We start from the raw sequence: 16,789 nt of genomic DNA, 5'->3' as shown, positions 1-16,789 counted from the left end.
CTTTCCTGTCATCTTAGGATTCTCATAATCCATATGTTTTACTTATTTTCATGACACTTTTAAACTGACGCGGTGTAGGTGATGTCACAACGTAGCTTGTGCATCCTTATTAGGCCCATGTGGTGTCCCGTCACGTGCGTTATTTAATGGCGCACATGTTTCTATTATTTGTTTCTGACCTACGGTGAATCCATGCTCATTGCGGTTCTATGGTGGCTTTAAGCTCATCACAAGTCCACATGGGGCTAAAGTTCAGTGCAACCTATTTTGGGTCGAGAGTTCATCACAAGTGTACAACAAGTTATAGACTTATTGCAGACATTCGTGTAGTATTGGTTTGACATCCTCTATATCCTGATGGTCTAAGTGGCCATTATGTAGTTACATTAGCCCCCTACTTATTGGTTAGTGGGAGCTTACTGATAAGCATTTCTGTGCTTGGGTTTGCTTTGGAAATTTGTAATGGGGTGATGGGGATGAGGATTTTAAGTGTTGTGGTACTCTAATTCTTTTGCATTGGATCTGGTGATCATTCTTGTTCTTGATAGAATGCTCTATGGATTTTATGTGTAGAAAGTTTTAATCTGGGTGGGTTATTAGCCCCTTTGCTTATTGGTAAGTGGAAGCTTATCAATAAGCATTCTTTCATTCAATTCAATGGTTTTGTTTGTACTTGGCTAAGAGTCAAAGGCGTTTGTATTGGGTCAACTTTCACTTTCTCTATGATTCAGCCCCCCTATCTTTTGACGGGTTGCTTTCTGTTGATAAGCAACTTTGTGCTCAATTGATTGGAAAATTTCTCAGCCCCCTACCTATAGGCAGGAAGCGACTTGTCAAAAGACAACTATTGTACAATAGATTATGGGTTTCCAGGTCCCCTCTCAGTTAAAGGAGGTCTTTCCAAATTAAAATTTACCCCCCCCCCCCTATTTCATGATAGGTGTGAGCTCTGGGAAGCTCATGGCAGGTTCAAAGAGTTAGAGTCGCCACCCATTTTTTAGAGGAAATGGGCCCTCATTTTCGTATTTGAAAAACTCGATTTAGGTCTTTGGTAGTGACTTTGTTTACCATGGAAAAGGCGCACAACCAAGAGATTTCGCATCCCAAGGATTAGAAAAGGGAAGGTATTAGGCACCCCTTTCTCCAAGCTGCTTTAGCAGCTTGATACGAGAGTTATTCAGATTCAACTTCTTTTAGGAAAAAACGGAAATGTTTGTAAGAATTTCTTAAATCCAGAGGAACATGTTTTCAACTTCTCCTAAGACCAATTTTGAGGTGATGTTATCGGGTCTTAGGTACTGATTTCCCTAAGACCCTCACTTCTCTGCCTCTATTCTTAGTCAAGAAGGAAATGCAAGCAATGGTTTTCCAACGTTTTAGAACCTTAAGCAACCGAAAAAAACTATAAAAAGGACTCACCTTTTTGTATGTACCTTGTCAAAAGTTTTCTAGCAGCTAGGATTAGATAGAATGAATTTCCCATGGGTTCTTAAGCTAGGGAATGCTTCTAGCTGCAACAACCTTCACTTAAAAATGGAGGAGATGAGTTCAGAATATGAAGTTCAGAGCACCTCTGAAATTTGGGTAAACAGGAAGCAGTATATGGGCTGGGAGAAAGCTCTTTTCTCTATCTTTTTCATTCTTTCTCTCTCTAGGGGAGTTCCTTAGCTTTCCACTCTTCCTCTCAAGTTGCCTCCTCCCTTTGAGCTCGAATTAGATCAGTACTTATAGAGAAAGGGAGGGGGGTTAGGTCTGAATTTATTTAGCTACAGTAGCTATGATTCAACAGAGGTTTTTCACACAAATAGGTACAGATTCTTTAAAGAAATGGATGCGCAATCAAGCTTACCTATTTGGTGAAACGCTTTCTTTGATTTGGGGGTGGTTTTCATGGGTTTTGTGCATCCAATGGGAGCTTAGGGCATGCCAGACGTTGTAGTCTCGTATTTGGGGCTGTCGGTGGTAGAAAATGTAAATTTGATGAACTTTTAAAATCTATTTTATTTTTTCTTGATGGGTCTGACATCAGCCATCACCCTTTTAAGACTTCAGGTTGGGCCGAATGATGTGGTAGTTAAATCCAATGCATCAAAATGGTAACTTTCTAGTTTAACAGTCAAACAGACGAATTTGGTCATGAAATTTGGTATACTAGGTTTTTTTGGGTCTTTGAACATGGTGGTGAGGTCTGATCGGACAAATAGGATCAAAATGATGGAGATCTATGGCTGATGAGTTTAGGTCAATGGGATTTATTGAAATAAAATCTTTGTTTGAGGAAGGGTTAAATGGGGGAATTTTGGGATGAAATTTGGTGGATTGGCACTTTTGAATGTCTTAAATCTAATGGAAGTGATGGACCTTTAATCAAAGATATAGATTGATTGTTTTAGTTTGGATCATGGTCTTAGCTTATAGTTTTTCAACCAATGAAAGGACAACCTGAAATGGAGCCTTACTTTTTCAACAGTCAAACTGAGGTGTTTGGTCATGAAATTCAACATGCTAGGGTTTTTTGGGTCTGAACATAGTGGTAAGGTCTGATTGGTCATATGAAGTTGGGATAATAGATGGTAAACTCCAACTAATGAGATTTGTTGAAATAGGACCTAGGCTTAATGAAGGGTCAAATGAGGGAATTTTGAGCTACAATTCGGTAGGTAAGCAAAGATTAGGGTGAGGCATCAAGTGAATGGTTCTGATCTAAGAAAGATATGGTTGATCTTGGTAATCAGTAAGGGCCATCAAAATGGGATCTTGATGTTTTTGTGGTTCATCATCATAGATTCATGGTGGGATTTACTAGTTGATTGCTTCCTAGTGGTCTTGAGGTGATGGGTGTGTTGATTTTGAGAAATTGGAGTTTGAATGTTGTATAGATCGGGGCCATTAGAAAGATGTTGACATGATGAACGGTGAATCTTTGGAATTTAGTCATGAAAACTAGTGTATAACTAAGTAATAGTTTTCCAAGTCTGGGAATGATGTCTGATCAGACGTTAATGTTGACCCCAAGGTTGTCATTTGTGTTGTGGATTGTGTTAGAGGAGTGTATTTTGGGTTTTGGAAAGTCTTAATTTGATCTTGTTGTGTTTCTAAGTTTTTAGGGTCTAAGAGGGGGTACAAAGAGATAGAGTGAAGGGACTGAGCAAAAATTGGGTACTAACAATAGGGCGATATTTTGTCAAAGATAAACAAAGTGGTAATCTTGATTTTTAGCCCCCTTCCCCCCCCCCCCCCCTATTTGGGAAGTGGTATCTCACATTCATCAGTTAGTTGGAGTGGTGGAGTCATTATGTATAGGTGGCATGGCATTCATCATTACTTTCTTATAATAGTTGTCTCGTACTAATGCACTGTGGTCATGCATATGGCTCGGGGATATTTTAAAGTGGTGGTTGCTGACGTAGTGGTACTTTTGAATTAATTCACCTGTTGTATCACCTTTTCTGGGGGTATGTTTGTAATTTCCATTAGCATATGTTTCGGTTGATGATGGTGAGGGTAATGTAATCATATCTTTCCACCTTTCCTGACGCAATTTGGAATTCTAGGCTCGTGTGAAGTCTCGATAAAACGATGGTATCTGGGAACCATCTATGCTTTCTAGTTGAGTTATTCCTTGGAGTCCATTTTCTCTCTTTGTGTCTATTTTTCTCCTTCTGAGTTCAATTCCCCTTTTGCATTTGCCATCGTTTACTTTAATTTAAAAAATGGCCCCTCATTCACAAAAGAAATCTGAATGCCCTTTCGTCAAATTTGTTAGGGTTGTTGACTCCATCGAGATGCTGTCGAAGCACGAGGTGAAAAAGATGGCTAATGGTGGAAAGGGTTTTTGGCCCCCTATGCTAGTATCAATGAGTTGTTAGATAGTTATGCCCTTAGCTCCAATCAAATTGATGTATCTTTTGACATTTATTAAATGAATAAAGTACATAATTGATTCATGTCATTGTGGTGTGTTTCTGTGTAATACCCTTAAACTGGACACATATGAGATTCGTGTTAGTTTAGAATCTTTGAAACCATTGGATAGATCTGGGGAGATTTATCTTGCCAAGACTAACACTGATGTACTGCCAAGTTGGTTGGGGTGGCTTGTCTCAACTGCCAAGGTGAGACTTGAAGTACATGCAGTGTGGGTTTTCTTGAAACCCTGAACTGGACCAAAATTCCAGTATTGCCCTGGACCTTGGACATAGATGGGAAAAATTGGAATGTTACACTTGACCCCTAGACTCGATTATGCACTAGGTGTCGGATTGGGCTATCTTTGATATGCCAATCAGTGAGATCCTTAGAAGGGGTCAAAACCTGGGTATGTTGGATCCGACAATTCATCTGAGTGGGTGATCATAGTGACAGGATTAGCCCCTTTGTTGGACAAAGTGACTGATCGGGGATGCACTCTCTCTGATGGAAACCTAAACTGCCAACAGTTGATTTCAACCGTTGAAATTTTTTTTTGCAAAATATATTTATATAGAGATATACATATATATATATATATATATATATATATATATTATGGTTTCAAAATGTTTGCAAAAGTTTTTAATTCCTGGGATCCATGTGAGTAGAGACTGCAGCACTGTACCTTGCAGCCGAGGGAGATGTCCTCTCTTGTCGGGTAGTGTTTGATCATTATGGACTGAGAGGTTAAGTGTAAGACCATTGAGGGTAATACCTGATGGGCTATTCTTGCATCTGCCTACAATCCTTGAATTTTCATAAGGTGGCTGGACCCAATGACCATTTACTGTAAATGTTGGGCACATTAAGAGTCCGTAGTGATGGACTCAGGGGATCATGGTCTCTTATAGTGAATTCGGCCAGGCCTTGTAACAAAGGCTGGGCTGAACCCATGTGGCTGATGTGTAGATCAATGCTTGGGTTCCACACCATACAAAGAGAGCCAACTGGGGTTTGGATCAGCAGATAAGGATAAGAGGATGGGTCTTATCCACTTAAAGAGTCAAGATCCAAATAAAGATTTGGATCAGGAAACTCCTAATTTGATTAGGATTAAACTAATAAATTGATCTTGAACTGCATATAAGATAAGGGATTATCCATATCCACTTAAAGAGTCCAGATCCAAATAAAGATTTGGATTAGGAAACTCCTAATTTGATTAGGATTAAGCTAATCTTGAACTGCAAATAAGATAAAGGATTATCCTTATCACTTAAAGAGTCCAGATCCAAATAAAGATTTGGATCAGGAAACTCCTAATCAAATTATGAGGTTATCTCTTTAAGGCTATAAATAAGAGAGCAAGGCAGACATGAAAAAGGACACCATGTACAAGACAACAAACTATAGAGTTCTTCCCTGTTCTTGCCACCCCTACCCTATTTGATCTCCACTTGTGGGAGTGATCAAGAATTGTTCTTGATATTGCTTCTTAGTAGAAGAAGCAATCTGAAATCATGCTCATCAGCCCTCTACTTCATTCTTACTGAAGAATTTGGTTCTTGCTGAAGAGTCATCCTGCTGATCCTACTGATCTTGCTTCACCTCACACTGTGTCATCTTTAGTGGAAGCAGGTTTTGGTTTCTCCTTGGGTGCGAACACCTTCATTGGGAATTACTGCTACTTCGTATCAGGTATATCTCTCTCCTCCCTTTTGGTTTCAGATCTGATCCAGTTTGGTTCAAGATTGATCCTTGAAAATGCAATTTTGTAAATAAGGGAATGTGATTACCAGATGAGAGAGAGAGAAATTTTTGAAATTTTGCCCAACCTTCCTGCAAGGTTCGACCATCCATATGATGGATCTCTCGTCCCTTCAGGGGCAAGGATGGAGGGCTCGACGCCATCGATGGAGAGGAGTTAATGTGTCTCTATGGTCATTTGGAGTGGCCCATATCATTTAGGTGTCATGAGTTGAAGAATGATAGTTCAAAGTCGCCAGTTAGCTATTCAAGCTGGGCACATTACATTTTGGAGAATCTGATGTTCTGTCATCTACTGCGGGATGCTGGCCTCCTTCGCTTTGTGGACTGCTTTTTGGATCTCCCTGTTAAGGAGGGGGTAAGCTATGTGAAACCCCTATTGGAGCACTAGTGTTGTTGCACTCATACTTTCGTAGGTGCATTTGGTGAGTTTGGCATCACTATAGAAGATGTTGTTGTGGTCTTGGCGCTCCTAGTTGGTGGGCCGGTGTCTACCCATCACTTATAGTTTCTTGAGTCTGTCCCTACCAGTTTTTCGAACCTCTATAAGGATTTGATGGGGGAAATCTGTGATTTCAAGTCCTAAGTTGATGAGTCGACTGCCCGGGGAAAATGCCACTGGAGGTGTGGGTGGCTTACTGGTTCGAGACCAATAGCATCAGAAATGTGATGGTTCATAGGGGAGGTAGTCAATGCCATCTCTTAGTGTTCATTCTATGCATTGAATCCCAATTCCTATTTCTAGGGAACCCTGACGATGGCCTTCGCATGGTGTTGGTTTCCCTTGCCATGCTTGTTGCTGGCGGATATCAGTTGTGATTAGCTTCAATGTTTTTGGGCTATTTGTTCGAGCAGATGGATGATACTGTCCATCATAATGCTATTAGTCTTGAATAAAAAAACTCTATTCCTAAAAGTAACTGAAAATAACGTTGGGTTGCCTCCCAACCAGCACTAAGTTTAATGTCTTTAGTCGGACACACTCAAGCACTTTGTCCATCTACACTCTCTGACTCACTTTCTTCTTCTGACCAACAGGGCTCAAACTGGTCTAACCAAGGGGTAAACAAGTCATTTAAAAAGTTATCTATTATATCTACCTTGAACTCATCTTCCCCTAGGTTTGGATACTTAGAGGCACTACAAATGTTTAACCAGACTTTCTGCTCCCCTAATGAAGTGTTCATTTCTCCCGATTTACTATTGATGGTCGTGGCTAGGAACAGACATCTTAAGATTATCGAGATGTGGTTCAGTTCCTCGGTTAGGGTCATGTTTGGGATGATAAAATCCACTAGGAAGTGACAACCCTCTACCCTGACAATGACATCCTCAATAACACTTTGAGGAGTCTTGACTGACTAATCAACGAGTTGTAGAATTACCGGGGTAGGTTTTAACTCGCCGATCATCAACCTATCATAAATGGACAAAAGCATTGTTATACTAACCCCAAGATCCAATAGAGCCCGACCAAAGGTGACTCTAGAGATGACACAACTTATGAGAGGAGCATCAGGATCTTTCATTTTTTGGGGAAGTTAGTTTAGAAGAACGGCACTAACATCTGCCGAAAGCATCATTTCTTATGGGGTCGGTCGTGGCTCCATCATTTGAGTACACCTCTTTTAAGAACATGGCATAGGTCGGGATATGCTGTATCACGTCGAGGAGAGGGAAGTTAATATGGACTTCCTTGCTCTCCTAGTTGCGGGTCTCTTTCTTCTTTTGCACTGGCCCGACTCTGAGCGCAGTTGGAAAGGTGACTACAGGTTGGTTCACTATGGGCTCTTTTTCGAATGTTTCCTTTCCTTCTTCTTCTCCCCCCAACTTAGGGTCTTCTTGCTCATTTTCACTCTCTTTTTATCACACGGGTTCTCTATGATCCTCTCACTCTTTAAGGTTCTCTATGATCCTCTCACTCCTATTCGGCTCTCTAATCTATCAATGGACTGCTACTGATTTAAGATCAGCTGCTGAAGTTGCATGAATTGATCATTTACTATACGGTTTGAGGAGGTTGAGGGAAACCCTGATACGGTTGAACCGGTTGGTTCCTAGGGTACACCTACTGGAATGAACTCTGTACTTGTGTCCTCTAAAAATTTTGGTGGGCCATTGAGTTAGATAGGTTGTATTTGGACTGTGTATAGGTTTGACATGGTTAAGCCGATTGAGTCCCATGGTAATCATTGTACTCCAAGTGGGTCTGTGCTTCAGACCACTAAGAGTGCATATCTAGCAGGGGGTTTTCTTGGACTTGGGCCCTATAATGGAAATTGGGCTGATTTTCCCACCCAGGGTTATATGGACTAGAGAATGGATTAGTCTTGGGTTGAAAAAATTTGTTGGCCACATGTATTTGGTTTGGACGGACTGGTTGACATTGGCCCGCCGTAGGGCACTGGCAGACATGATGGGTCAGGCTTGCATAGATGGAGCAATGATGGATAGGATGACAAGGTTGGGTATGGGCCGCTTTATTGACGACGTGCAAGGACTTCGTCAAGTCTTTGGGCCATACCATTAATCTTGTCCAGTTATCGAGACACATGGTTCCAATCAATTTGTGGTTCAGGTTGGAAGTAATTTCTCATTCCATAAACTCCGACCATTGAATTCATTTTATTTTAACCCCTTTTTCTTCTTTTTTTTTTTGAAAATTGAAATCTAAATTTTGAATTTTAATTTCAAATTTAAATCTTGAAATTTAAACTCAAATTTGGTTTTTTAATTTTTTTTGAAGTTTTAAATTTAAATTCAAATTTTGATTTTGAAATTTAAATTCCTAAAATTTAAATTCCTGAAATTTAAATTCAAATTTGATTTTTTTATTTTTTTTTGAAATTTGAAATTTAAATTCAAATTCATATTTTGAAATTTAAATTCCTGAAATTTAAATTCAATTTTTAAACTTTCAAAGAGAATGCAAACAAATCAACCACATGACCTAGGGCTGACCTAGGGTTTCCTAATCTAGTGGTCCAACCAATGTGAATCCTTTTAGGTTCACTTGGAATTACACCACTTCCTTTGGTTAGCCAGGTAAGAGGTGGGAATGTTGGAAGCTCCCTTTGCTCTCACAAGAACATAATTAAGTAACCACAAAACCCGCTTAGGCTTAGTTGTTTAACCTCTTACCTTAGACATCAACCGCCGATTATGGAAAATAATATCAAGCTCTCCTAAAATTCCACACACCTTTGAACCAAATGTGAGGCTTCCCTAAAGGATCTTTCTATCCATATTTTAAATTAGGGTTAGGGTGAACCGCACGTGAATGGTGGTGATTTTTGGGCCAAGGAAGGGTGATTAAATCCCCACCTTATCTTATTTAAGTTGGATGCCCTTAAATGATTTAATAGAAAGACAAAAAAAACACAACAAAATACAACTAACTATAATGCATGAAGAATTATTTCTAAAATGCAATTCAGCAATATCATAAAAGAATAAAATAAACTAAGCAAGAGAAGCAATTAACATAATAAAAAGAAAGAAAACCTAACACATTCACAACTAACAAGATAATTTAGCAATTAAATAAAACTATATGATGCATGCTCTAGAATATCAAACCCTAAGTAATGGAATGAAAATGCAAGAGAAATATTCAAAAAAAAAATTTGATTTTATATATATATATATATATTTTTTAATTCAAATTTTAAATTTTTGGGAGTTTAAATTCAAATTCAGATTTTGAAATTTAAATTCCTAAAATTTAAATTTGAATATATATTTTGTTAATTTTCAACGTTTTTTTTTTTAATTTTTTTAATTTTTTTATATTCAAAAATTTAAAATTTAAATTTCGAAATTTGACATTCAGATTCAAATTCAAATTTAAATTTAAATTCAGATTTGAAATTTAAACACAAATTCGAAAAGTTCAACAAATTCCTATTTAGCAATTAATTATTCACTTAAATAACTAAAAGAAAGGAAATTAAATAAAGCAACAAATAATAATTGCAAACAGAAAATAAAACAACAATTAATTGTGCTAAACATAATTAACAACTACCAAAAATAAATTCTAACAAACTAATTGCTAATCTAAAAGTTAAACTGAAAATAAAATAATCAAAAAGAAAATTATGCAAGAAATAGATAAAATAAAAGAAAAAAAGTGCAAATCTAAAAAAAAAATAATACGAAAATAAAATAAACAAAAGAAAAAAAACATACTGAGATTTTTTTATTCATATTATTTTTTCGTTTTTTTAATAAAAGAAAAACAAAAATCTAAAAATTAATACGAAAATAAAATTAATGAAAGAAAAATACGCTGAAAATTAAAAAAAATAAAATAAACAAAAATAATTTATTTAATTTTTTTGTTTTTTATTGTTTTTTATCTGAAATAAAAGAAAAAAATGAATCTAAATTTTAAAATGAAAATAAAATAGAATAAAATAAACAAAAGAAAATTATGCTACAAGAAATAAAATAAAATAAAATAAATGATTTTTTTAATCTAAAATAAAATAAAAACATAAACCTAATAAAACAAAAAAAATCAAACAAGAAATTAAAATAAAGAAAAAAATAGATCTAGAAACAAAGTGGAAGAAAAATAATACTAAAAAAGTAAATCGGATGTAGAAAAAATTAATAAAAAAAATTTTAAATTCATTATTCTACCCAAAAAAACAGGAGTTGGAAAATAAAAGTCAAAAATCAAAAATAAAATGGGGCGAGTACACCTGAAATGCAATCCAATTAATCTTCTTTCTCTTCTCTCCCACAGTCCCGCAATGCTCCGGTACCCCACCTTTTGCTATTCCGTCCTGTAGAATCAAAGAGAAAAAAGAATTAAACCGAGATAACAGATCAAGTAATAAAACAAAAAAAAATATGATACATATCCGAACAAAGCAAATAAATTTTTTTCTTTGTGCTTCCCTAGCAACGGTGCCAAAAACTTGGTGTGTTCGGAAGCACGTTGTAAAATACTCCGAAACACCAGTTTAAACATTTTTAGAATTTTACTAATTCTCAAACAACTACTAACGTAGTAAATGGGTGAGAACGAGTTGTCTCCACAGGGAAGCGAGGGAAAAATTAATATTTTCTTAGATCCATACAAGATAACATAAAGGGGAGATGCAGAAATATAAATATAATTAATTAAAAAAATGAAATTCATTAAAACCAAATTTGAACAGTTCTAAGAATAACAAGTGCATAAAATAAATAAATAAATAAATAACAAAAACAAATCAATAAAAGAAACAAAATAAAAATGTCTGAGAATCCGATCAGGGGTAGTAGTTTCCAGATCTCTCCTTCCACCCTCAAACTTCTTGATCTAGGCCTTCCGTCTTACCTAGCTGAATTTTAGATCTGCAGAAGAGAATTAAACACAAATTAAATCTAATAAAAGTAAATCTGCATGAAGGAAAAATAAACTGAAATTAAAGAACAAAAAGTAATTATAAAGCTGAAGAAAAAGTGGTTAGGATTCAAACCCAGAGGCGGCAGTAGTGGTGTTGGCGAACTACAAGTAGGAACCCGTCCTCTTGCCTGGGTGTCCTCCTCTTCCTCTACCCTTGAACTTCTCAAGATTATCCTTCCTTCTTACCTGGGTGAATTGGCCAACCCCTTCTATAGGGCCCCTGGGACTCTTTTTAAAGAGGGGTGGACACAACTGGAAATAGGGAGAAAGATGAGGGGCAGCAGCTGGGATTTAGCAAAGTCAGGGACACCCTAGGGTTTCTAATGGATGGCTAAGATGGTTTTGGGGTGATCCTATGGCTTAAAGTAAAAGGAGAGGGCACCCAATATTATGTAGGGCTGAGATTTGGGCGCCCAGAAATAGAGGGTGTAGATTAGAACATCTAGGGTTGAAGGGTTAAAATCAAAAGAATAAGTGGTGCCCTAGATTGAATGGTTGGGATATAAGATGGAGGGAGTAGCTGAGATTTGGAGCTGAGGGGCTGAATGGTGAGGATTAGTAGAATAGGTGGCGCTCTAGGTTTTAAAAGCTATAAAGGAGAGCCCTAAAATGAGTGGTTAAGATTAAAAGAGGTGGAGGGTGGAGATTAAACACCTAGGGGCAGCTAGGGTTTTCTAAGAGTGGAAAGATTAGGTTAAAAAGCCTCCCCAGGGTTTGATAAGGAGAGGGGAGCATGGTAAATTGGTAATACAAATAGGATGGGCGCCAATTGGGTTTAGCAGATATCCACGTGCCAAGAATAAAAGATCTCGATCTCCATTGTACAAACAACCCATAAATCAAGAAAATTATAAAAAACCATTCCATATAATATTCAGATTTATGTAAAATTTAATTCTAAATCATTCACCCATATTTATGGGAACAATTTTCCAAAAAACAAAATCTGCGCAAATAGGGTAGAACGCCTTCTACCCATTTGCGCAAGTTCAGATCTGAACAATTTTGATTCAAGATTTGAACCTAGTGCTTTGATACCACTGAAGGAATGGAAAGATCCATTGAATGGATGTTTTGATAATGCAGAAAGGAATGAGCGAATTTCAAAAATTTCTTTCCTTCCTACAACTGGGAATCGCATTCTCTATTTTAGAAAACTAATTTTCAAGGATCAATCTTTAATCAAGAACCGAACCAGATCTGAACAAAATAGTAGCAGAGGGAAATACCTGATACGGAGAATTAGTATCCTCCAACGAAGGTGTTCACGCCCAGAAAAGTCACCAAAGACTACTCCCACTGAAGATGGCACAGTGTAGGACGGAGCTGAATCAGTAACGTTCTTCACAAGAATTGGATCCTTCGTAAGAACCCACTAGACAGCAGGTTAGCACAACTTCTTTTCAATTCTTTCACAAAGAACTGAAATCAAGAATGCTTCTTGATGACTCCCACATGAGTGGAGACGGACTATTAGTGGCGGCGGCGGCAAGGAGAAATTGGCACAGTCTTACTGTATGATGATTTCTCTCTTCTCTGTCGTATCTGTATCTCAAATGAGTGTGAGTGTTTTGAGGCTATCGCCCCCTCCTCCTTTTATAATCCTAAAGATATCAGATCCTATTCCTATTAGGAGATGTTGATCCCCCTAAGTGATAAGGTAAAGTCCTTATCTAATCTATAGATCATGATCAACCCTCCTTATTTGATTAGGAGTTTCCAGTTTTGAATCATATTCAAATCTGGACTCTTACTGAGTGGATAGGAACTTTCCCTTATCCTTTAGGGCTGGTCCATATCTTAGATTCGCCCCATTCAAACTAATCTAATTAGCCCAGATCGTATTGGGCTTTTGGCCCATTAAGTGTATGTGCTCACTTAAGCCTTCAAAATTGCTGCCTAGTTGGGCTTTCTCTGTATGGCACGGGACCCAAATGTTGATCTACACATCAGTTACAAGGGTTCGGCCCAGGCTTTGTCACAAGGCCTAGCTGAATTCACTGGAAAGCCCAATGAACCCCTTGAGCCCATCATATGGACTCTATGGGCCCAACACTTACACTAAGTGGTCCTTGGGCCAAGCCACCTTATAACACCCAAGGACTGTGGGCAGAAACAAGATTAGCCCATCAGGTTTAACCCTCAATGGCCTTACACTTAACCTCTCAGCCCATAATGATCAAACACTGCCCGACAAGGGAGGACCTCTCCCCTGACTGCAAGGTACAGTGCTGCACTCTCCTCTTACATGGACCCCGGGGATTAAAACCTTTTGTAAAAAATTTTGGAAACCTATAATATATATATTATATCGCAAAAATATATTTTGCAAAACAAAATTTTAACGATTGAAATCAACTGCCGACAGTTTGGATTTCCATCAGAGAAAGTGCATTTCCCCGATCATTACCTTTGTTTGACAAAGGGGCTGATCCTGTCACTTTGATCACCCACTCAGATGGGTTCATGAACCGTCTGAACATACCCAGCTTTTGACCTCCTCTAAGAGTCTCACTGATTGGCATATCAAAGATGACCCAATCTGCCACCTAGTGCGATACCATAATTGAGTCTAGGGATCAGGTGTAATATTCCAGTTTTGCCCACTAATCGCCAAGGTCCAGGGCAATACTGGAATTCTAGTCTGGTTCAAGGTCTCAAGCTGATCCCACACTGCATGTACCTCGGGTCTCACCCTAGTGGCAGAGATAGGCCACCCCAACCGACTTGGCGGCACATCAGTGTCAGCATTATTAGGATAGGTCTCCCCAGACCAACCCACTGGCTGTGAACGTTCTAAACCAACACAAGTCTCATAAGTGTTCGGTTTTAAGGGTATTACACAGAAACACACCACATAACATGAATCAAATATGCACTTTATTCATTTACAATAAATGTCAAAAGTACATCAAACTGATTGGAGCTAAGGGCATACAAAACTATCTAACAGGTAAATTGGTAATACAAATAGGATGGGCGTCAACTAGGTTTAGCAGATAAGAGGCGCCCTCCTATTCTCAGTTCTTTACAAAACCCCCCCCTCTCTCAGCTAATCTTCACACTAGCTTCCCAAAAACTGCACTTCAGCCTAGAAAATTTCATATTTTTCTACATAATTTGCACAGAGACCCTGAAAGGTCACATAATTGATTTTAACTGGGAAAAATGTACACTTCGACTACTCTAGAGCCGAAAATACCCCTAAATTGATGCGCTTAAGGCATCAAAATGCTGGGTTATCAACTAACACGAAAAAGATCAAAATACCAAAACATCCACAATCATGTTCCTCATCGCCCTATCATGAAACCTAAAAATAAATGCGATGACAAAAATGAACTTACTAATAAACAGGGGGGCTAATGTAGGTACATAGTGGTCGCTAAGACCATCAGAGTGCAAAGGATACCGAATTAATACCACATGGATGCTTGCGATGAATTCATAACTCATTGGACGTTTGTGATGAACGTTAAATGCACACAAATCTAAGATGAACCTCATATATGCATAGACTTGCGATGAAATTTAGACATTAGCGGAGCTGCGATGAGTTCAACATCGGTGTATGACGGGTCCTTGTGATACTAGCAAATGCACTAGCTATTCAAGTAATAAAGAGATGAATAGAGTATCGTTCCCACAAGGATTTGGGAAGCAACTACTAATACTAAATTGGTTAACTCTTATTTGATTAACAAAACATTACAACTTTATTCAAAACCAAAATCCTAAGCTACAATCTACCTAAGAAGCATTGGCTCAAATACCTTACATTCAAGATGAAAGAGTAAGCTAAAAAAACAAATTCATGATTCAGCAATCAACCTTCTTAACTCATTCGAATAGGACATGATTCAGCCTTGGTTTGGTGAGACCCCAAGGCAATGAACATCCTCTTTCAAGTGAATAATCTGATCTACAATTCATACTTTATTCAAGAAACAACAAGATTAGATCTAGTTTATTCAAATGCTTCAAAGAACTTGATTACATAATCTGAAATTTACAGCATTTGATTATAACAAGAAGGAATGAAAGGAAGGAAGAGAAATTACATGAATTGTAGCTGAATTCGAATTTAAGAAAACACCAATTAAGTAGAAATAGAACAATGAATCTCTCAATCAAGCTTTCCCCAAATTCGAACTCACCTTCTTCTCTCTTGATTTCTTGGATCTCTTTAGCCCTTCTCCTTCTTGTGCCTAGCTCCTTCTCCTCTCCTCTTCTCTTCAAGAATTTTGAACCCAAGGGGGAACCTTGAACTCCAGCAATTAAACACTCTCCCCCTTCAAGAGGCCTCCTTAAATAGGCTTTCAAGGAGCCTAGGATGCTGCCACCTCACCCCTCTCTTGAATCTTCTAGAATAGATTGCTCTTCTCTCTTCTTCTTGAAACCTCTAGAAGTTGCCGTCCCTTGCTCCCTTTGGGCTGCACTTTGGGCTGCAACTAAGCTGAGTTTTGAGCATATTTTGGCTGTACCCAAGGCTTCTTTTGGGCTGAAAATGGGCTCCTCTTTGCTGGGCTAAATTTAGCTTGCTTGCTAGGCTCTCTCTTTGGGTTCCCCAAAGAGTATAGCATGGGCTACATGGGCCGATTACTCCAACATTGCTCTTTTGGCTGGGCTAGGCTAAATTGATTAAATTATGGGTCTCTTTTTTTGCTTTATGTCTTCTTTTTCTTGAGTTGGTTTCCCCTGAATTTTTTTTCGAAATCAAGCTAAGATAGGGTGAAATCCAATCAAACCGGCATAAAATTCTTACAAAAACTGCATAAATTGTAAGTAAACCATGTACTCATCAAATACCCCCACACTTAAGCTTTTGTTTGTCCTCAAGCAAAGACATCAGCCATAAACTGATAATCCCCCAATTTTATTCTCACCATTTACCGGATGAGTTTGTAGGAGGGAATTGCATTGAGTGGTTGGAAAACATTTGTAAGTATTCAGCTCCTATTCATGTAAACTACTATTTAACACATGCATAAGAGCTAAGGAAAGAGAGAATATGAGATTCTTCAAGCTCTAGTTTTCACTCCAGTTCAATATGTAGATCAGCTCCTTGACTACAAAAATTAACCATAAATTTGAACTAGGTTCGAATCTGTAACTACACCTCATTGAGAGTTCAACTGCATTTTGTCCCCTTGAACCTTAGTCGTCATCAATTTTTCTTTTTCTTTCCTCAATTGTTTTCTAGGTGTAAGTGCATTTTATGCTCCCTCTCACCCATTTTTTTTTGGTGTGAGTGCATTTTATGCTCCATCTCTCACTAGTCACTAGCTTGAGGAAAATAACAAGACTCATATTCCAAATTGCTAGTTTTACTATTCATCTCGGAATAACAGAGTCAATTGGGCCTTGTCCTTTTTGCATTTGTTGAATCTCATGCATCAGCAGTTCAGAAGTGAACTAGCTCGACTGACCATTAATAACGAAATCAAGTACTTTCATACACATGAAGGTAGTTAGGGCTGATCAAGATGAAAGATATATTCAGCCCCCCCTTAACCTCATGCATGTACTAAATTGGATTATTCACAGGAAAAAAAAAACTTATACATACATTGGTCTCCCTTAACTCTTTGTACTCCCTTAAAAATCACCTAATAAATAGCAATGAACTTGGGGGTTTCCAATTTAATTGGTCATGTCATTTCTTGTATGTGTGTGTTGGGTAAATGAGGTGCATGGTTCCAACCCCCT

Source organism: Nelumbo lutea, chromosome 8 (assembly GCF_056320005.1).
Source record: "Nelumbo lutea isolate HS-2025 chromosome 8, American lotus-T2T, whole genome shotgun sequence".
In the NCBI taxonomy this organism is placed as follows: Eukaryota; Viridiplantae; Streptophyta; class Magnoliopsida; order Proteales; family Nelumbonaceae; genus Nelumbo; species Nelumbo lutea.
Note: the sequence above shows the minus strand (reverse complement) of the source record.